This window comes from Electrona antarctica (assembly GCF_951216825.1).
Source record: "Electrona antarctica genome assembly, chromosome: 12".
Classification (NCBI taxonomy): domain Eukaryota; kingdom Metazoa; phylum Chordata; class Actinopteri; order Myctophiformes; family Myctophidae; genus Electrona; species Electrona antarctica.
In genome coordinates, this window is record NC_136793.1 from 46,167,114 (window position 1) to 46,186,670 (window position 19,557).

A 19,557-nucleotide genomic window follows, 5' to 3' on the forward strand; every position below is an offset into this window, starting at 1 on the left:
GTTGTGACTACTGTCTTTGTGTCAATCAGATTGTGTTACACTCGTGTGTTTTCTGTGCAGGTGTGTGTTTGTGTGTGTGGGGTGTATTTTTGCACCTGTGTGTGTGTGTGTGTGTGTGTGTGTGTGTGTGTGTGTGTGTGTGTGTGTGTGTGTGTGTGTGTGTGTGTGTGTGTGTGTGTGTGTGTGTGTGTGTGTGTGTGTGTGTGTGGCTGAGTCGTGTCCTGTTTCCAATAGAGTGGAACCTGAGCATGCCACTGAGGGTAGCATGACATGACACATGGCATTGTCAGGCTACAGGAAGAGCTTATATTGGGAGGATGAGAGAAAGTGAGAAGAATGGTGATATGGAGAAAGAGAGAGAGTGTAAGAAAGAGAGAGCCAGAAAGAGAGAGAACAGGAGTAGTGGAGAGCGCTACAGTAAGAGAAATGGAAGGAAAAACTAGTACAGAACTAGAAAAAGTTCCCCTCGGGGCAAAGGTCTCCACCAGGTCAGGTTGTGGCCTCCTGGTGGCGCTATAATAGGCCAATGTGAAAAGGGTGCCATTTCTTCTTATGCCTTGCAATTGGATGATTTGAGGCATTTTGTTCCAAAAATGTGTTTTGCTAAACTCCACCTGTTGGTGGCGCTATAACAGGCCAATGTGATAAGAGTGGGATATATTGCTCAGCCTAGTAGGAAAGTCTGTGAAAGATTTCACGTAAATTCATGATTTGAGGCTTCTTGTTCCAAGACGGGAAACTTTGAAAGCCAATGTTAGCCAATTAGGATGGAATATGAAATATCGGACGATTTCCGGGATTTTTGGACAGAATCTGGAGGAGTAATATCCAAAAATGTGTTTTACAAAAGTCGGCCTCCTGGTGGCGCTATAACAGGCCGTTCTGGAAAATTTGGGTCAGAGGGCAGAAGTGTGTGGTTTTGGCAAATTTGGTATTGACCGGGTTAACGGTGCCGGAGATTAGCTGTACACAGACGGACGGACACACACACACACACACACACACACACACACTCACACTCACACTCACACTCACACTCACACACACTTACACGGAGTGCAAAACATACTCTCTCCCCATGCCTTCAGCCTGGTGGAGACAATAATGTGAGTTGGCGATCAGTAGAACGAAAGACAGTAGTAGAACAATAGAAAGAAAGCTTCACGTTTTTAACTTCACACCTGACATGTTTTGGAGAACAGGCTGGCGATGCTTGTGGAGATATTATGGAAAGCTATAGAACTGCATGGGATGAGTGGTACTCCGTCCTATACTCCACACTGAGCTCACATTGTGTTAGGAAGAGACTAATGCCATCTCCATTCCAACATAAACTGTCTGTCTGTCTACGGACGGAAACGGTTAACGGTCCCATTCCTTAACACTAGCACGTCGGAGCGGTCAGGCTGACCGATTTTGACATTTTGAAGTGGATTTTCTTTGCCCATGAAGTCCTGAGAAAGTTCCCCTTGCATGACTTTTTCTAAATGTTCGATTCAAACCATCTCTGTTTTTTTTTCCATCTGAAACGTTTTGGAAATATGATTTTAGACATAATTCTACTAAAATGTCTGCTCTTTTTCGGTCCGTGGGACCGCTCTTAGAGCCCTCACCCTTTCTCCCCCACAAGCAGTGCTTTTCACACCTAGCCTGGCGCAGCCACACTAAACCCGCCCCTATTGCATATATGCCCCGAGGCGGATTTAGTCTGGTGGTTGTCAACTCTGAAAAGAATCCGAGATTCCTGCCGAGCCTGAAAAGGCTTCGGCCAGCCAGAGGGCGCTGAGCCTCTGACGTACTTTGCAAGAGCCCAGAGTCGAGCAAAGATGGACGCCGCCATAACAACAGTAGTGAATGAGTTGGAACATATTTCTTTTCTAAAAGATGAACAATCAGTTGCCCTTAAGGCTTTTGTTGGGAAGCGGGATACTTTTTGTCTTTTACCGACTGGTTTTGGTAAAAGCCTGATTTATCAACTAGCTCCGCTCGTCGGCAAAAAGTTAGGACTCAGTGAAAACCCACTGGTTGTTGTTGTCTCTCCGTTGCTCGCTCTGATGAAAGACCAGATTAGCGAAGCTACCAGGATGGGACTTACTGCCTATCAACTCGGAGTCCACGACGACGCTGAAATCCTTAATGGCCATGCACAAATTATATTTGGTGGCCCGGAACAATGGGTGATGAAGAAACAGTGGAGAGGCATGTTTTCTTCGGATTTTTTCAAGGCCAATTTAATGGGTATTGTCGTGGATGAGGTTCACCTTGCATACAAATGGTACGTAATGTTTGCTAAATATTCTCATGACTAACGTCTATGTATTGTTTGTATTGTTTGAACTATAAACTAGCAATGGCAGATTTGTCTGGAACCAGGCTAGCTTATTGTGGCTAACAGAAGCTAACAACACCAATTCACCAGAACAAACAAAGCAAGACGTGGGATTCACGTCGATAATTCTTAACATTTAGTATTTGCTAGTTTTGGGTACAAGTATTGGATCGTACTTGTAGTGATAGCATAAACTATTCTAAAGAAAGCTGCAAAGAAAATGCTATAGCATTTCAAATAATTTATAGTAGGCAATGTTCTGTATTCAAGGTTGTACTGTATTGTTACATCTTGTTATCTTGTATACAGGTACATTATACTTATACATAAGAGTAAAACGAATTTTGGCTTAGGCTTCCTTCAGACAATCATCAGTATAGACAACAGTAGAATAGTGATAAAAAAACGTAAAATAATAAAGAAAGGGAGGGAAGGCAAAAGGGACGAAGGTGAAAAAAGAAGATTCAAGAGCGTAATGTACATCCATCAAATGTGCATAGTCTTGTCATATTGTATATAGCAGCATTAATGTATGTATGTGCAAATAGTTCTTGGTATATTGTATATACCAGCAGCATTTTTCTTTCTTTATTTTCCCCAGTGGCTGCAAATAGCTTGTCACAGTGTATTCTCTGTCTGCAATTGATTATAATTTAATGTTCTGTTATTTTCTCAGGGGACTGCCCTCAAACAAAGACGCAGTAGCTTTCAGAGAGAGTTTTTCGAGGTTGAAAGAATTGAGAGGGCTCGTCAAGGAAGGTCAGTATATCTTAAAAAGAAATGCACACAATGTAATATTTTCTCAACCACGTGTACCTTAGTATTCTTTTGAAAATGTGAATTATACTCCAACATTCTTGGGTTGTACATGTGTGAAGTAAATTTTGCCAATTGTAGATTCAAATGGTGTAGACAATTCCATATTGTGACTAGCTGTAGCTGAACAGTGTCATTAACTTTGGTTAGAATATATGTTGACGGATGGCAGTGTGATCAGTGCAATTTTGTTGTGTGTGTGTGTGTATATATATATATATATATATATATATATATATATATATATATATATATATATATATATTTTATTAAGCATTTGCATGTTACAAATTAAGCTGACGGTGCAATTATTTGTCATTTCAGGTACACCTGTGCTGGCACTGACTGCATCTGCTGATCTCAACTCCAGGAATTTGGTGAAGAAATTGCTTCTCATGGACAATGACAATACAGTAACTCTAACAGTTAGCCCCAACCGTACCAACATCAGACTGGGATTGATTTTTGTCTCTCAGGAAACGCTAGAATGCCTGGATTGGGTTGTGAGAGAGGTAAAGGACAAGGGTCTTTCCATGTCTCCCATACTTATCTACTGCAGGTCAATTCCGGCACTTGTCAGAGTTTTTGCTTATTTCCAAGGAGAGCTGGACACGGATGCATGGGTTGAAAGAGACCCTGAACAGAATCCAGACAATCTACTGATAGGAATGTTCAGCAGCCAAACAGACGACACCACCAAAAGCCGAATCCTGTCATCTCTCTTTGGCGATGGGAGTTGTAGAGTTGTCGTCGCAACAACAGCTTTAGGCTTGGGCTTAAATTTTCCTAATGTACATCATGTGATAATGTATGGGGCACCTGAGGACTTTGAAGCTATTGTTCAGCAAGCAGGCCGGGCAGGCAGAGATGGCTCACAGTCACATGCTGCAGTGTATGTGGTTAAACAGCATAAAAGGACTGATGAGGGAGTGAAAGTGTTGCTACTGAAATCCAAAACTGGATGCTTTCGAAAGGCCCTATACAGTAGGTTTGAAGAAGGTACTACAAGTGTGGACCCAGGACATCTATGTTGCACCTATTGTCACTCTATATGTTCTTGCCCCAGTGTAGTTTGTGAAGAATTGACACCCAATTATGAGATGTTTGAACTGGATGAGGTTGCTACTAGATCTAGGCAGGTACTAAAAGAACATAAATTGTTGCTAAGGGAGAAGCTGGAGGTTTACCAGGAAAGTTTGGTTCCTAAAAATGCACATCTGTTCACTTCTAAAGTAGGCTGCACTGGCTTTGGTACTGAACTCATTGATGCTGTTATCCAACACAGCCCTAAGATATTTGACTTGGCATATATAAGATGCAATATCCCTGTGTTCTTTGAGCGCTATGCAAGGCAAATTCTAAAAGTAATTGACGATGTATTTCACGACATTGACATTGACTTTGAGACCAGTGACCCTTCGCCCTTGGAACTGCCAGATATGTATTATACTGGCTACTTTGATGAGGCAGATGATGTAGACCAGATGCATGCACCACTCAGCAGCTCAGGGTCGTCAATGTCATTGTCAGGAATCTCAGGAGTGTCAGAAATTAGTCAAATGACAGAATGACATATTTTTGTTATTCTGCAGAATGTTTGCAAATACATCATTTAGTCTAGAAGGTGCTGCATCATTTAGTCTAGAAGGTGTACATCATTTAGTCTAGAAGGTGCTGCATCATTATCTGTCGGGAGCAGTTGTAGATCATGCATTTGTATTAACCCATTTAGACCTGATTGTACTTCAAAAAAATGTCTTCCAAATCAAGACTGTCACAAACTTTGTCATGTCAAGGACCGCCAGAATTATATGTAATTGGCTGCTGACTCCCATCTGAAAATGTTGTTCCAAATGTACATAATTTATGCAACTTGTGTAAATGGATGATCACATTGAATTGTATAACCTGTATTGCCAAATGTTTAATAAAGTGTCACCTTTTCAAAAGCTTATGGATATTTCATTTCAATAATTGAGCAAATAGTTGTTATAACGTTGGTTCATGGAATTACAAAGACGATAAATTTAGAAAGTGAGACATTTATGGTATGATCTAAGAGCCATGTGTTGCATTGCATGTGGAAGAGAATCCATGCTCATCACGTCTATAAATGCATGAATCCAAATGAAATGAATATAAGGGCACAGTCACACCACACTTTGATTCTGAGGGCGGATCAGAAATCTTCACACGGCATCAAACCACTCCATTACAATTGAATTGCATTGGCAGAATCCGTCCTGATATGTAGAATAAAAATGCATTGTGACTGCCATTATTTCAAGGAAAAAGCAATGAATTGAATATACGGTCAATAACATTCTCACTTAATTGCAATCAATGTAACCAAGAGTAATACAATGGTCTCTTCAATTTGAATAGAATTAATAACTAATGTTTGTTTTGTAATATATTGAACAATGACAGTCAACTACATTAACCCATTGACCTGAGGACATTTGACATTCTACAAATGTCTTCTAAATCCTGACAGTTTTCTGAAAAACTTCATGTTTCTATGTTAGTGGTTCTCAACCTTTTGCATGTCAAGGACCCCCAGAATTATTTGAATTTGGCCGTGGAGCTCCATCTGAAAATATGTTGTTTCCGGGGAACCCTCCCAGAAGCAAAGATTTGAGTTAAAAACGTTCGCTCTGAAAGAATATATATTCAAAGATTTGCACCACATTTTCTAGATTTTGGCACTCGGTGCCGCGCTATGAGCTTGTAGATCTGCTATTTGTCAATATCTAAAGTATAACGATGCTTAGAACACCAAAAGGTGGTTCCCGTCTAGAGGTTAAATATCTGCAAATACAGGGATACCTTTGGCAAACCTACAAGGACAGGTGCTAGATACCTTGAAGGTCATGAGACAAAAACATTGAAACCTTCAGTAGCTTAAACTGTTATACAAGTGAAGACTGTGACCTCTTTCTGAAAATACAAATGGGAAATAAAATGGCATCATGAATATTATGCATCGAAAATCGAAATAATAAATGCAGAGGATGTAATCAAGACGTTTTTATTAATCTGGTCAGGTACAAAAGTGTATAATTTACCAGCAGTTTCCAAAAAGTACGTTAAAAGTATGTACAATAAACACAAGGTGCATGCAGAAATCCTGAAACTAAAGACGTGTACAGTAGATACCCTTGCTGTCTTTTTAAATAGGGGTTCTCCTCCACTCTCTGAGCTTGTTCTTCATCCACTTACAATAGTCAGCATAGCGAACATTTTGAAACAAATCCCTACTGAAGTTAGGGAATGCACTGAACTGTCTTCCGACTTGGCATTGGAATAATTGTGCCTCCCTAAACACCTTAACCAGGGCCACAATGTCGTCTTTCTCTCCAGCTGCACGGTGAATGCCACTGGGAGTTGACAGTTTCAGCTCCCTGTCAGTTTTGTCCATCATCTGCTTGAGGACTCCTATGGACTGGCTGATCCTAGATGCTGACCTCTCTGAAAGATTAGGCCCTAGACCCTTCAAAAATGATTTCAAAAAACCGTTTAGGTGTTCTAGGTGCAGGTCGAGAGGCATGTTTTTACCTTTCCCCCCCCTACCATTCCAGAATCTGTTCCAGGTCAAAGAGTGAGCCATTCGAGGGGATAGTGTGGCTTGGAGCTGCACAGTCAAAAGAAATGTACTGTACGCATACTGTGTGTGACCATACGCCCTGTAGAACTTAAGTGCCAGTATGTACAATCTCATTAGCCTTTCACCGTCACCCTCTTTCACTGCATCTAACATGTCTAGCAGGAAAAACCCAAAGCTCATTCTTGCTTCTGTGTGCTCCTTTTTGTGGTCCCGTTCCGGAGGCGTCATATCCATGTCATGAACGTCCTTCTCATGCCTTGATCGCTCTGACCTGCTTGTGAATGTTCTTTGACACACAAGGTCTTGCATGCGGCACGGAAAATCGGAAGTTCTGAAAGAATCTGGGTCATCATCCAAGTGGAGGTAACAGTCGACACAGCCTGCTACCATGTCAGCCAGCCACTTCCGCTGCTGATCCCTAGTTCCAGCGAGAACTGCAGGTGGAATGAAATCGTCTGGGATTTCTGTCAAAACATTAAAAGGAATTCTTGGTTGACAAAAACAACAGTACAACAATAATCACAACAGTTCTTAAACATTTTGAAGTATATTCAATATACTAAGTTGCATTAATTTGACTACTGAGACATTATGTTAGATATAATGTTATTAGATATAAGTTACCTTTTACATCTGTCAAGCCAAAGTGTTCCATCGCAGCTGCCAGGAACAGTGCAGTTGTGTCTTTGACAACAAACTGTTTGTAGGCATTGTATGCCTTCTTTGGTCCCTGTTTAGCATTGCTGCATCTGTCAATCAGAAATCTGGATTTTAATTTCAATTCAAAATATTTTTCATTCAGTCTCTACTTCTCTCGCTCACCCCTCTCTCACACTCACACACACACACACACACATACATATTTATTTGAGTCTCTCGGTCTCCCTCACTCAACTCACGGTCTCTCACACTCAAACATACATAGTTGTATGTGTCACTGTCTCCCTCACTCTACGCACCCTCTCTCTCACAGATACACACACAGTGTATTTAGAAATGTAATAACACAGGGGCAGTTGTTTTACATTGTGCAGACTTAAAATACTGGAGTACATTTACATGAAGGGCAGTGTGCATTGACTGCCCACTTTTGCTTTATGCAAGTGTATTCCAGAGACACACAGGGTTCCTTTTTTTCTCTCTCATGACTAACCTCATGTTAATTTTTGTTCATTCTAATTTTCAACATTTTTGCAAATCTGTGGCATATAGGGACATAACCCCTCACTATAAAACAAATATCTTATGTGTGTCCTCAACGTCTTCTGCAGAACGTTAACAACTGCCCACATTGTGCTATCCATACCTCCTCCCCTGGCAAGACTATGCCAATTTCATGTTGTCAGGACTGCATTTCACGTCCCAGTGTGCAGTACTACAATTCATTCAATATCCAGACATGTTCATGTTCAGTTTGCAGGTGACAAATCACTGTGAAAAAAAAAATCACATAAAGTACATACAACACTTTTCCGATGACGATATTGGTTGGGGGGGGGGGGGGGGGAACTGAAAATGTCCTAAGTAATGCGGCTAAATAAATTGCAACTTACTTTAACATGTTCATGTTAGCAACAAGAGTCCCATGATCTTTGGTCGACGCATCCTTGAAGAACACCTTATGATAGATCTAAATTTACATAAAATAAAGTTAGAAATTAAAGTTTATTTTACTATGGTATGTCCAAAGTAATGACTGTTGTACTGTATGTCTATGTCTTGTGGTTCAGGTTCTACTTTTTAAAGTGTGGACAGTATCATTTGAATTAACTATCACATGATTTTGCACAAGAGTTGGATAATTAATTACAAAAAAAAGTGGTACCATGTAACATAGTCGATTTAAAATTACATATCCACTATTTAATGACACTCACTTCAAATAGATTTCTGATGGCATGCCAGTCTTCAAACTTGAAGTGCATGCCCTCCAGTCTTTGCTCTGGGGTGTTTCCCTGTACCATGGACCACTGGATAGTCCGGGAGTTTGCCTCTGTCAGCCGGTCACCGCCAAAGAACACTGGGAACACCCCTCTGAGTCCTGCTCGCTTTGGCACATACCTTAGAATACACAGAAAGGAAGGCTCAAAACTAAATCAAGAATCTGTCCCCGCTTGGCAATAAGTGCAATAAGTGACAGTGGAGATACTTACTTGTTCTGAAGTTGGAACAGCACTTCAGTCAATTCCGTGGTTAAATTTTCATTTTTGAATATGAGACCCAGGGGATACTGTGAACAAAGACAGACATTCATATATAAACGTGCTAGACTTGCTAGTGGATTACACATTATATGAAGGCATGTTACATTTTGTTTTGCCTGGAATGGCCAGACAAATAGACGAACCCAATTATTTATATCACTAGCAGATTTGTCAGTTTTCCAGGCCACATGTAGGTCACAGTACTTACATCAGTGGAGCGCTGTGCCATTTCATCTGAGTACTGGTGTGGTATGTGATGCACTACAAGCTTTTCAAGGGGTTTGAAAGCATCCAGGTGACATGTGAGCATTCGACTGCCAAGGACAATGAACTCCTTCCGCATGTGTTCTTGCGTTAGGACAGATGGAAGAGAGTTACCAACGTCGTAGTGAAGGAGGTCTTGGATTGGTCTACGATTGCTGAGCTGGAATATGGGAATTCTGTCGCGTACAGCCATATGGTGAATCCAGTGAAAAGACTGGTTGCTGCTTTTTTGGGACTGATGGTGTGTTCTGCAAAAAAAATCTAAGTTGTCAAAAATAATGGAATATGTGTGTGGGGCCGGTATGACAGTTGCCATGAATTCATTGTTATTGAGGTCACTGAATGGTAACACAGCTTCGCCATCTTCGTGTGTGCTGCTTGTCTCTTCGCCACCCTCCACCGAGGCTTCCCCTGTTGGATAAATGCAACAACCATTTAGATACATGTTTAGTTTACACACACACACACACACACACACACACACACACACACACACACACACACACACACACACACACACACACACACACACACACACACACACACTTTTCATTCTACTCACTCATTCTACTCACAAAGACATAACCAGAAGTGAAAACTGGAAACTCACCTAACACGTTGAGCTCTTCCATGCTTCGATAGAGGCTGTCCAGCTCCTGCTCAAACTCTGGCTCCTCTTCCTCTATGGTTCGATGGGTGGCTTCTGGCTCAGGGTCCACTACTGGCTCAGGGACAACTACTGGCTCAGGGTCCTCTTCTTCTCCAGACTTCTTCAGGTATTCTTCGATTTGCAACTTTAAGCCCTGAACATCCTCACCACAAAGGTTAGCCAACTCTTGCTGCTTCCGTACAGCATTATCGTGGGTGGTTGTGACGCCCATTTTGCTCAGCCTTTGAAAAACGGCCTTCTTTGCCCCCCCATGCTGTAATATGCTGTTCAAAAAATATGCAAACGCTGACAGTCGGGGCTCTCTTCCTCTCAATGCCGTAGCGGCTGAAGCACAGGTGGCAGGCACAGAATTTCTTGTGATGGTGGCAAATATGGATATCATGAATGGCGCTAGACGTTTCAGATCTGACTCTAAATGTTCAAAAGAAAAAGACTGCAGATCCTCTGCTGATGACCTATACAGCATGCAATCACTGTCATGCTTACAGAGGGTTTTACATTCACTTTCAATGATATCTAGAACCTTAATCTTGACCTCTTCTGCTAGATCCTTGTGATTCAGAATTTTTTTAGCAGCCGTCTTCCATTGTTGATTGGTGATGTTGGTTACAATCCCAGCCTCTTCTGGCTGGCTAAACTTGGCAACCGTTTTAGAAGGGTATGTGGTGATTACCTGAAAAAGGAAGGAAATATTCCATCAAACATAATCCCAGTATCACTAATTTCCACCACCATGCCAGGCAAGCTAAGATAAAAAGGTCCTGACCCAAAATAAAAATGGTAGGCTTTTTATGATTCTTAGGGTCATCCAAATAACACATTAAAAATTGAGTATTATATAAATTGTGGATCATGTTAAATTCAGGGGCTAAAAGTTGGAGTACCATTAGAAACCTATAGGCCTAAGGCAAAATAAATCTAACTTTAATGATGCTTTAAGAAGCATGTAATGTGTCAAACTAGGGGTTATTCATGATTCTGAATCCATTCTAAGTATTAGTTTAGCAGGATTTTTAATGGCAATCCAACTTTCAACCCCTGGATTTACCATGACCCTGAAGGATCATGAAAAACCTTGAACGATTACTTTTGCAAGTTACTGCCCAACCCCCATCTCTGCTAAACATGAAAGCCACATTCCACACTACTATGTGGGGGGTTGGGGCACTGTATTAGCCTCGCATAGCCATACTAATATGGGGCAGGACTGACTACAAGATGCTATTACGGATGATTTATTGACATTTATATTCAGTTTGTAGAATGGGTACAGACAGTTCAAACGAAAGTACTGGTCAACACAAAAACGGTTACTGTGAGGATATAACCAGAACAAAGAGTTTTTTTACATCAGGGTCCTCCATTTTCAATTCATCAGGACATTTAAGGTCGATAAACGGGAAATCGTCACATACAGTTTAACTTGTTTACAGGGGCATATCCTAATAAACACTCACGTTTAGGGAGTAGAACTTTAATTGTTTAAAGACTGTAATAAAACCTTACCTCAACAATACTTCGCCGTGCGGAGGTTGATGTGGTCTGACCAGGACTCGGAGGAATTAGACATCTTTTTTTCTCCCTCCTGGGCGTTTTGGATGGTGTCAATTGGTCTCGGGACCGTTTCTCAGAAGTTGTAGAACCGTGACTTGACGTTGACGGTGGGCTTGATGGTGTCGGCGACGGAGAGGCGACAGATACTGCTGGATCAGAACCACGGCTCGATGTTGTAGCCGACGCTGCTGCTAGAGATCCCCTTTCGTTCTCTTCCCATTTTCGGAATAAATGTACCGACTGTTCGTGTCTCCTTACTGCGTTATCGCACTTAATGCAGGACCGAAATGATTTGTCCCGAGAATTAATCAAAGTCAAGCCTAAACCCTGAAGTTTCTCGAAAATATTCTTGTCCTTTGATGCAAGTGCCATTTGCTGAAAGATTAATTTAGAGTGTCCAATTCTTCGACAACTTCCACTACTTCTTAAAGAAGCATTGCAAAAACGACAATTATCATTAACATCCATATTTTTGTCTCTCTCTGTACTAGTCTGCGACCAAATGCTGTTGTGTTCTGTACTAGTCTGCGACCAAATGCTGTTGTGTTTACATTTCACACTAGAGTGTCGCGCCGGCGCTTGTGTGACGTAGCGGGCTGCCCTGCCTGGGCTGCTCTGGTTGGCTGTAGGCCTAACCAATAGAGACCGTTTGAATCATTTTTGTAACCGCCCCTTGGAAATAATCCTGAAAGTGACGAGGTCGAGACTAATGTCCCACGCAGCCCAGCGCAGTGGTATATTAGTATCGCAACGCGAGGCTATTTCACACCTCCCTCCCGGCTGGAGACAGGCATTGTTCAAGCTAATGTGTCATTTGCATTCCAACTAGCCTTCCACATGTAGGCAAACTTACATTACAAACTTACATAAACTAAATGTTGTTTTAGATGTTATATTTGTTATATGCGGTTTGCAGAAATAACGATGTCTGACTTTATTTCTCGAAACGGAAAAAGAAATATGGTGTGTGGTATTGTTTCCACCAAGCGCATAGCTCAATCGATATAAATACATGTTGACTATACACGCCATCTTTAGCATAATTATGTTGGAATAATAAAGTTTATAGCATTGTGACTATGTCGCGCATATTCATTTCATATATCAGCGCATCAAAAATATGGTGAAATATGGTGTATTGACTGACTGGCGTATTGTTTCAACCAAACGCATAGCTCAATAGATATAAATACATGTTGACTATACACGCCATCTTTATAGCATAATTATGTAAGGTGGCGATGATAAAAATGAATCAATTATCCTGGAATAATAAAGTTTATAGCATGGTCTGTTTGACCCGACCGACATTTCCTTGGAGCGAGAATGTTCGCCGATGCGCGAATCAGCGCAATGCTTTTTTTCTCTCTCCCTCTCTCTCTCTCCCTCTCTCGTGGAGAGGGAGAAAATATCCAAGTAACTGACGGTGAGGTATGCGGAAGTGCATTTTAGATAACGCTGTAGCACTATTTGTGGCGGTGATGCGTCACATGACTTGATCTATCCTATGGTGTATATATAAACCGTGCTGCTGCTACGGACCTTTCTGCTGGCACAATAAATCAAATATATATAAATGACATCGATCATAGGCGGCGGGTATGTAAGGCTAGGCCAGGCTTAGCCTTCCCAAAAATTATGCTGGGTATTTTTAAAATATATATAGGCTAATATGTGCGCAGCATTATATAGAAGGCTAGCCGCTCCCAAACTCCCAACTCCTTTGTCTGTAGCCTAAACTTTTCTGATTTGCACGCACGCACGCACAGCTCTTTCCTTTTTTTGGCACAATCAATCAAATATATATTAATTACATCGATGTTTCCCCCTCTATATAAAATGACAATATATAACTAATGTCGTATTTCGTCTGAGCAATGTGCCTGGCTCTGGCAATAACGTGTGGTAGCCTATTGTATTGGCTCAATACAAAGTCGGACAGTGTTTGCTGCGCAAGGGTATTCAATAAAGCGCTCACACCGTCACTATAATTATAGTTTGGTAAACTGAAATAAAAAATAACTTTGAGTTGTCCTGTCTAGTTGAAACTGCTGCCTTGAATTCGTTGGAATGTAACATTTAGAAGACAATGGCAAGCCGTCAACGGGTGCAGAGAGAGGTGTGAAGATCATTAGACAGTGGGGGAGACAATGGCCAATCAAATAGCACGAAAAACACCGGTCAGCCTGACCGTTAGCCGTCATATTAGTAGTGCATTTTTTTCAGACATCCTAGTGTTAACCGATTCCTTTAGGGAATTCCAAATGAAACCTTGCAGAACTGTAACTCTGGAACCAGATGGACCCATAACGGACCATTACAGGTTCCATTTGTACACTCTCAGAGTTAATGGTGCGGCTAATTGAAATTAAAGGGATAACATTTTTTTAGCGCTGGGATAACCTAATCTAATGCATATCAAACTGGGGGTTCCTTGAAATGAAAAGGGTTGAGATTCCCTGGTTTAAAAATGTAATAAAGGAACATGACACTAGTCCTAGTGTCATGCCTTATAGGCCTGTCATAATTATTCCATAATCACCTCATCAATAGCAGATCTGTAGATGTAGAGCTATTTCCGGTTTAACTTTTTTTTTCTATAGCAATAGAATTATTAAACGTCAGTTATTTCTGTCTATACGTATTTAGATCTTTCATATCTGCCCTGTACATTGTGCAATTTTATTTGTTTGAATATTAAGCCTAAAAGGCACAGATATTTGTATTCATTATGTTCCAGTGTTCAATGCCATAAACACAATTACATCGTTTATCACAATTGTTTGTGTGAAGATTGTCACACAATCAATTGTCACGACAGCCCTAGACGTCGTGCCTAACAAACGATGCCCTTTAGCTGCTCTAAAATCTCTGGAAACCACAGCCTCTTGGGGCCTATTTGCCTCCAATGTACAACTGCAGTCGTGTGTCTCCCCCCCCACCCCCCCCCCCATCTCCCCCCCCCCCCCCCCCCCCCCCCCCCCCCCCTCCCCCCATCCTGCGTCCCACCGAACGTGCTCAGAATGATGGGAGCATTGCCAGGAGGACCGGAGGAGGAGGGAGAACGGGACGGGCGGGGCACGGGAGAGACCGAAAGAAAACCGACAACGGAGGACGAGAGAGAGAGAGAGAGAGAAAATGATTGTGTAGAAAAAAACAAGAAGCGAGTGTGTGTGTGTGTGTGTGTGTGTGTGTGTGTGTGTGTGTGTGTGTGTGTGTGTGTGTGTGTGTGTGTGTGTGTGTGTGTGTGTGTGTGTGTGTGTGTGTGTGTGTGTGTGTGTGTGTGTGTGGGGGGGGGGGTATAGGAGATGAATGAACGTTGGAGTTGAGCCAAGAGGCAGGAGGGAGTGGTGCTGAGGGAGGAGAGGGAGGAAGGAGGCGTGTGGTTTTTAGAGTTTCGAGCGTGTAAGCGATCTGTTGAAAGACCATATCTGTTTTGTATTTGTCTCATTTTTAATGACAGCTTCTCCACCTTTCTTTTTATTTGTGATACGGTTGGAGGCCATCGATATTGTCCTTTTCTTTTTGCTGAGGTTTGCGTGATCTGCGCAAAAGGACAGTTAACCCATTTTGGGCGGGAACCCCTTTTGGTGTTTTAAACATTGTTATAATTTAGCTATTGAAAAATAGCAGATCTACAAGCTCATAGCGCGCCACCGAGTGGCGCGCTATGAGCTTGTAGGTCTTCTATTTTTGAAAAATCGTGAAAATATTTATTTCAGAAAACTGGGGTCAGGACTAAATGGGTCAAAGGATAAGGGACACTATCGGTGGCACCCAACTGTATGTGATATATCGGTCTGTGCATGTGGATGGGATGGACCCAATTTTTGTATTGAATGCTTTGCAGTAGCCGTTCTCATTTTTTATCGTTTTTCAGTATTTTTATCGTTTCTTCTATCTTCCAACACAAATGATTTCTAGAATGCCAGGGTTGCCTCGAAATGGTGACTAATAGCATGTTACCGTGGGTGGATGAGCAGGTGAAATGAATCTCCCACAGCCAAAATGTATGCAGTATGCAGTTACCCCTCCTATATCCAGCTTTTGGTGTGTGTGTGTGTGTGTGTGTGTGTGTGTGCACAAACATTGTCCTACACAAACATTAAATTCCTTATTGACAATGAATGGGCAATTTGACGTCATAGTGTCTGAGCAAATACACATGGTGTCTATGATGTACGATGATAAGAGTGCCCCTTACTTCACACGGTGTGATTTCCTTTTTTTCTACTGCTTGGAAATGTACAAATCAATGAATGTGTTGCTCTGTAAGGGTAGTGGTGCATGAAGCATATTGTAGAATACCGACCAGGGGTTGCAGTGATTAATGATTTCTAGCTAAACGCTCTACAGCAGATCTTAAAATTGCCACTTGCTTAGCCTGAAGTTATATGCTTTAAAGGAGCATTCAGTGATTTGGGTGATTTGGAAAACCACCCAGTCCGCCCCGGTAACAAAATGTGCACATGCACGCTCTACAGTGGGGGGAAGTGCAACAGGCCAACAGCATGTGCACCAAGGCCCGCCCCCACTCGATCAAGGCCCCTCTCATCCTGATTGGATGAAGGTTTTGCCACCCGCCACCAAAACTGAAACTAGGGTTTTTTTTACCCCAGGGGCTCACTGGGGACAGGGAGGAACTCCTTATATGGTCAGCACACTCTATAGTAGGGAGGATTATCCAGAAAAAAAGAAAAAATAAGTGATATTTGAATTAAGTCAAATCACTGAATATACCTTTAAAACGAACTTCGTACCGCTGTCAGGGCCGCTGTCAAACTTTTTTGTGTCAAGGACCCCTAAATTGATATCTATTTGGTCACGCCCATCTGTAAAGAGTTTGTGCCAGAGACCTCCAGAAGCAAAAAAAATGTGTTATAAAATTTTAAAACAGTGAAATATTTTTCTAAAATCACAAATCTGTGACGTGCTATGAGCTTGTATACAGTTGGAGGCCATCGATATTGTCCTTTTCTTTTTGCTGAGGTTTGCGTGATCTGCGCAAAAGGACAGTTAACCCATTTTGGGCGGGAACCCCTTTTGGTGTTAAACATTATGTTATAATTTAGCTATTGAAAAATAGCAGATCTACAAGCTCATAGCGCGCCACCGAGTGGCGCGCTACGAGCTTGTAGGTCTGCTATTTTTGAAAAATCGTGAAAATGTAGAAGGATTTTTTTCAGGATTTAGAAGGATTTTTAAAAGTTTTGAGGTCAGGCCTAAATGGGTCAAATGATAAGGGCAACATCGGTGGCACCCAACTGTATAGTTAAAGTGGTTAAAAATGATTGTGACTGCTAATGATTGCTACAGTATATTGACCGCTTTTGCTGGGGATCCCCCTGGAATTCCCCCGTGGACCCCTGGGGGTCTCGGGACCCCACTTTGAGAACCAATGCTCTAAGCAGCGCTATTCATTCATAACAGGTGGACAATGCACAGTGCACACATAATACATAAACACATTTTCACATACCCCCCTCTTGTAAGAGCTACATATTATAACCGTGATGTGGTATCACTATTTTTACCACTTTTTGCTGTGTGTGCTAATATGATAGAACACATCCCTCCGGATACGTAGACGTGATTGTAGAGTGGATTCAATTTAACACTTATACCGCCATTGCAGTAGATGTACGTCAATTGAAGCCTATTTAATCCAACGCTCAACGCCATTGCCATAGATCAACGGCAATTGCGCTTTTATAGCACTTTCGATCGATCAAGCCATAATGCTACTTACGTTAGCATCGGGTTGCTAGCTGTTGTTGTCACAACACTGGGTCGCCCATCTTAGATTGTCGGCACCATAATCATCCATTCTATCTGTTTCTTTCAATCGCCTGTATCTCCTATTCCTTGTCCCAGATGACATTTTTGATCAAAACAAGGTTTATTTGATGGCACAGAGCCGACTATGTGGAGCACCTCCAGTGCACCGGCATAGATCCGTTTGGTAAACAAGACCTGTCCAGGACCCGTTTAACTTCCTAGTTTGTGTTCAGTACCGGAAGTCTGGAAATGTGGCTTTTCAAAATAAGAGCTCAACTGGGAAAAATGCTGGCGTGAATTATATCATAATTTGTCAATAAATGCTAGCGGTCTAGAACACAGTCTCTTCTCATACAGTCTACCCCCTGAGTTGAATGTAATGTCACAGTCAATATCCTCAGAATGTGGGGAAATGAGAAAGTGTAGGTGAGATGAAACCCAGGGGTCAAAGGTGAGATGAAACCCAGGGGTCAAAGGTGAGATGAAACCCAGGGGTCAAAGGTGAGATGAAACCCAGGGGTCAAAGTAGAGATGAAACCCAGGGGTCAAAGTAGAGATGAAACCCAGGGGTCAAAGTAGAGATGAAACCCAGGGGTCAAAGGTGAGATGAAACACAGGGGTCAAAGTAGAGATGTAACCCAGGGGTCAAAGGAGATTGAAGTTTTGTTGGTACTACTGCCACGACCTTTGCTTAGTTGTTCTCTTCGCCATCAGCTTCATGTATCCCTGAATCCTTTGATTTCTTCCCTATACCAGGTATGGAAACCAGTTACTAATATGATGGATGTCGCAATTATGATGGCATTTTATATGATGATCAATATGTGACTAAATTTGACTGAGGGACTGCCATTGGATTTTTTTGAATTTTCGTTTTTTCATGTTATATGAAAGCAGGGAATCATAGCTTCAAATTGACATATTGGTTGTTCAGTTTGGCCCACCAGTTTTGGAGATATGGCTCATAGAGTAATGTCTTGCAGAAAACAGCGAGTTGGGAAAACAGGCTTGAAAGGTTCACTTCTGTGGACTCTAACATTACACCTAGTTACATGTTTAAGCATTTATTTCATATTTACATGTTGATTTCAGCTCTGACACTTATTTCAGACATTCTCTAGTATGTGAAGAGTCTGCCTGTGCTATAAACTCATTTTGGAAAAAAATAAATAAAAAAAAGTTTTTCTCCTCTGGTGAAAAGCTGTAATTTGCGCGATGGCAGTCTCTCAGTCAAATCTGGTCACATATTGTCACACAAATAATTGGGATTAATGCCGTTTTTATGTATATTCTTGTCAGTGGAACAGTGGAACATATGAATAAAACTTGTAATCCAGTCTGGCATTGTGCCGCGGGTTCGACTCCCGATCCCGACGGCCTTTACTGCATGTCTTCCCCCATCTCTCTCCCCATTTCCTGTCAGCCTACTGTCTGTCCCTCCATAAAAAATATAAAATAAAGGCGAAAGCCACAAAAAAAAACATTAAAAAAAAAGTGGTGGAAACTTTAAAAACTTTTAAACCACTATATACTTCCCACAGATTACACACACCTAAAGTGAGTTTGAAACTATGACCGACAAGAAACACCCATACCTATTGGGAGAAATTCAACAATGTGCAAACACAGCAGAAAGATTTGTGAACTCTTGCGATAAAAGAAGGTTAGCCAAAGGAATACAACCACCCTAAGGACGACTACTATCTGTACCAAGTAGACCGCTAGACCTAGTGCACATGTACAAGTTAATCTGAGGCTTTTATGTATACTATTTAAATAGTCTTGAGAAAAAGAAATCTGCTATTTGTCCCAAAGTGACTGCAAAAGACTGCTGCTATTGTTTAAAAAATAAAAAGCTTTATACCCTGTATAACGTGTATATAACGACGCAATGTGACATAGCTCTGTTTACAAAATGCTGTACCCCCACCAACTGTATATACTTTCCCCATTTTTAACAGTTTTTATTATATTGAAATTGAATTGATAGAAACAGGATTAGAGGGATCCTCCCTGTACGCACGTGCTGCCATCCTCAAAGGAAGAACGTTATGTCAGAATACATTTTTGATCCTCGTGTTCTTTTTTCATTTAATTGATTTCTTTCTCTTTGCCCCTCTCTCTCTCTCTCTCTCTCTCTCTCTCTCTCTCTCTCTCTCTCTAGCGCCAAATTCCTGTTCTAATTTTTCTTTCCCACTTTCTTTCCGTGCCATATGCTCTTGGCAGCAGATCCCTTCAATATCAATCACCGTCTCATTTGAGTCAACTCTTTTTAGTGGTGGTGTGATGTACTAGCACTCTTTCTCTACTGGCATTGCCACTGGTTCTTTTTTTA

At 41.6% G+C, this 19,557-nt stretch overlaps 2 long non-coding RNA genes across 3 annotated transcripts; one reads left to right on the forward strand and one right to left on the reverse strand.

Moving 5' to 3' along the window:
- Positions 1-1,935: 1,935 nt before the first annotated feature.
- LOC306934566 lies at positions 1,936-3,913 on the forward strand. The gene is made up of 3 exons (XR_013791322.1): positions 1,936-2,275; positions 3,006-3,088; positions 3,470-3,913. It is a non-coding gene; the product is annotated as an uncharacterized lncRNA (long non-coding RNA).
- Positions 3,914-6,948: 3,035 nt separating this feature from the next.
- On the reverse strand, positions 6,949-9,565 carry LOC306934565. Of its 2 annotated transcripts, XR_013791320.1 has the most exons (7): positions 9,165-9,565; positions 8,906-8,982; positions 8,630-8,813; positions 8,306-8,382; positions 8,059-8,183; positions 7,377-7,501; positions 6,949-7,216 (listed from the first exon to the last, which is right to left on the reverse strand). It is a non-coding gene; the product is annotated as an uncharacterized lncRNA (long non-coding RNA). The 2 variants fall into 2 exon arrangements; XR_013791321.1 differs by having other exon boundaries at positions 8,906-9,565.
- Positions 9,566-19,557: the final 9,992 nt, after the last annotated feature.